Source organism: Humulus lupulus, chromosome 4 (genome assembly GCF_963169125.1).
Source record: "Humulus lupulus chromosome 4, drHumLupu1.1, whole genome shotgun sequence".
Classification (NCBI taxonomy): Eukaryota; Viridiplantae; Streptophyta; class Magnoliopsida; order Rosales; family Cannabaceae; genus Humulus; species Humulus lupulus.
The window spans coordinates 112,321,379-112,325,613 of NC_084796.1; positions in this window are offsets into that span (position 1 = coordinate 112,321,379).

The window sequence follows — 4,235 nt, forward strand, 5'->3', positions numbered from 1 at the left end:
CAATATAGTCCCAAACCCTGCAGTACAATACTCACTAGGTCTACACAATCTATCAATTACCTTACTAGAAACAAATGAATGTGTAGCACCAGAGTCAATCGATATAGTAAAAGGTGAGCCAACACTAGAAAGCTGACCTGTCACCACCGAGGGACTAGCATCGGCCTCTGCCTGAGTCAAGGTGAACACTTGAGCTGGAGTCAAGCTGTCCACCTTCCTTGCGTCCCTTTACTTCACTGTTGGACAGTCCTTCTTAAGGTGTCCCACCACCCCACACAAATAACAGGCCTTAGCCCAACATTCACCCGGATGGCATCTTTTGCACCTCGTGCACTCTGGATAGCTCCTTCATGTATCACTGCCTCCTTGACGGCCACCTTGAATACCCCGGCCTCTCCTATCAAGACCAATAACGGTCGAAGTTTCAGGGGTCTTTCTCTTCAAATCACTGGGGCCTCCGCCCCTACCAGACCCATAATATGGAGGCACCGCCCTGAGGATCTCCCGCCTCACAACATTCTCCCTCCAGATCATGTTCTCCGCTTCCTCAGCTTTAAGAGCCTTCTCAACAGCCTGGGCATAAGTCATCCCCCCAAGTACTGTTGTAATTCTCACATCTCAGACTATCATAGCATTAAGCTCCCTGATAAATCTATCCTGCCTAGCTACATCAATACGCACAAGATTTGGTGCGAACTTCTCAAGTCTATCGAACTTTAGGGCATACTTTGTAACTATCATGTTGCCCTGAATTAACCCCACAAATTCATTCACCTTTGCTGCCCTAATGACAACATTGTCATACTTCTGACTGAACATATCCTTGAATCCATCCTAACCCGAAGGCGTAACATCTCCGGTCTGTGATGCCACTTCCCACCAAATGCGGGCTTCCTCTCTCAGTATATATGTGGCACAGGCCACCCTATTAGACCCTCTAGCCTCATGAAGTCCAGGATAACGGTAATCATACTCATCCATTATTCGGCCTTTACTTGATTTGGACCCCCCTCAAAAGTTGGAGGATGCTGTCTCCTGAACGGTTCATCAATGGCTCCCACCTATTCCCAACCTCCAATGGCTATACAAATGGCACCACTGCAAGTGGCACAATGGATGCAGCACCACCTGACGGAGCCTGCTGTCTCAAAATTCGGATATGCTCATCTTGGCTCTGAAGTCGGGCTTGCATATCTGCCATAATCTACTGCCAGTTCTTAGGGACTGGCGGAGGGTTCTGGCCCTGGTCATCATCTCTAGCCTCAGACCCAGTGCTGGCTAGTCGTATAGATCATCTTGGACACATAGCTATCCAAGTTAATCTGCAATTAATGACTCGGCGGTCAGACTATGATGACAGGATAACAATCATTCCATGCATCACCATTGGAACACAACCAATCACAAGCAATCAAAGTATAACATTTCAAGACGACCACACATCAGTGAAGGGCCAGGCCCTATTAGTATCTCATGCTCCCTATTAATCAAACAGATAACAACAATCATATTTCTTTCCAATCACTTAAGCATGTAAACATGTATACACAATTACCAAACCCTGAGTCGAGCTTGTCTTTAGCGGCGAATGTAAATGTCCAGCCAGTCTTCAGGAACCCTTAAACCTAGACTGCTCTGATACCAAGTCGTAACGCCCTGGATAACCAAGACCGTTAAACTGTGTGTTTATAAAGGTGGAAGACTTGCTAATCAAGTCATTTAGTTGAAAATGTGATGCTAAACCATTATTGAACTAGGGTTAAAAGATTTTGGTCATAAAAGATAAATTTCCATTTAAATAATCGAATGATACACGGGATCCCAAAAACAGGGTTAAAATACAGTTTTCTAAATTTTTAGAGGTTATGAACAAGCACAAGCCACTCTGATAGCAAAATAGGCATTTTAGGGTCTCCTATCCCTGTAACATCCCTCGACCGTGGCGGCCTAGCAGCCAACCATGTACATTTTGCCCCCAGAGTTCTCCAAATTACGGTGAGTCAAGCTTACCTTTGCCTTTAACTACAAGATTTTTTAGTATATATTACATTAAAAAATGACACATATTTAAAAGTGTTATTAATAGATGATTATTAAAAAAACACGGATCATTTTTTACAAGGGAATAAGACATGGAATAATATTTTTGGCGCCATATGAAATATACCTAGGCACCAAATGAAAAAATTATGGGTCTAATTTCTCTCAGCCTCCATTGAAGCCCTAAACCTAAGATATCCAAACAAAGTTTACATTGCCGCCTCTCTGCCTCTCTTTCTTACACTTAGTTGCCAAGATTATTCTTCTCCATTAACTCTCCCTCACACACTTATCCTCTCTCACTCTCGTCTCGTCTCGTCTATCTCTGCCTCATCACGCACATGACGTCGGTACGAGCTTCCAGAGCACACAACGGCAGTATTGTTGTTGAATAGACACGACGTCTATCTCTGTCTTTCATTTTCTTTCTCTCCTGGTAAAACAATTGCATTCATATATATATATACTTGCATATATGAATATATATTTTTGTTGAATGAGGTCTTCATTTGAGTGGATCCACTGTTTCCAGTGACACTATTCGGAAGCTGGGCATCTTCGAAAGCTGGGCATCAGTAACTATACTCGGTTTTTAACGGTAATGACTCATGTATACTAATTACAGTCTTTGAGTTTTGTTTCAGAAAGCCAAAACCAAACCTATATTGTTTTATTTACTCAATTAGTAGGTCCAAAAGCAACAACACATGCATACATATATATAAAGGTACTGGAAATACATTCATATACCAATATATCACAACACTTCAAATCCCTGCTGTTGTTGATGCTGCAAACGTAGGCATGAGAAGAAAGAAGCCAAAATTAATATTTAGATACAGAGAAAATAAATAACAGGTAAGACCAAGCCCAGTGCTGCAAAATCACAAAAATTAAATAAGTAAAACATATACAAAACCTATTTCATTAACGCTGGTGTTTCCACTTTCTTCTTAGAGATGAAACAAAATTGTCCTACCTTTGTTTTTGTTTGATTCAAAATGTGAAATGAGAGTGGTAAACGAACGAACACATCAGAGGAAAACAATGGGCCAGATTACTCAATGCCTATCATTTTTCTTGAGCTGTCCAACTAACTACTCTTTCACATATCATGTACTTTATTTAGCTAAAGAAAAATCTAGTTTTAACATTAATGTATGAGAATTTGATTATATTGACAAATAAAAGCACTTAGATTTGTAGTTTAAATTAGTGTATGTTTCTTTTCTCACTGTATACATAAATAGTAGATTTATGCATTGTGACTTCTGTCTATAAAAACACATCGTACTATAATAAATATATGCTCCTGGCTCAACCGCTTAAAACAAAAGTAGTAACTTAAGAGAATAGAAAATAGAGATCTCATTTTGTAGTGTCACATTTATAGGTGGTGATGGTATAATTTCATTTATTAGATAGAAGATTCTCACTCACATCCATTCAACAAACACCTTTAAGCTAGTCCTAATGACTTTAGTGCAGACCATTGCGTATTCAAAATCTCAGTGCTCTTATATAATGTATTATTAACTGGTTTTTGCAGGCATTGTTAAAGAAAGGTGCAAAGTATTCAAAATCTCAGTGCTCTTGCTGATCACTTTTCATGCCAGCTACTTCTGAATTTACCCAGCAAACTGTCGAGTACATCAGAAAGACAGGAACTCAACTTCAGGTGAGAGGAAAATTTGGCTCAAAATGCTCTAGGATTATGACACTTTAGACACATTAAAGGTAGTGTTTAAGTATGCATGATTTACACCAAATACATGGTTGTGTGTTAATATGCTACGTATAAAGGTCTTCTAATGCTTTTTAGCTATTACTTCATTTGAGACATATTTATAACAAATGGTTTGTAGAAATTTGCTAAAGTTGATTTACTTCTATCAATCACCATTCTACTCTAGTGATTGCTTGCTTTCTCCAATTGAGTATATTAGGCCAATTCTATTGGCACTGGGTTCTCTTTTTTATTTAGCATTAAATGCATATACAGTACAAGAACCTTTTCATGTATGAGGTTCAAGTGGTGGAGCTATTGTTTCTCTTTGATGTTTCCCTTCAACTCAGTGGCATTTTATCCTTTTGAGCTCTTGTATCTTTCATTTCATATGAGCATGCTTTTTTGGTAAAAAAACTTTGTGAATGTTTAGACATATACATGTCCCTCTCATATTAGTGATGCTTTT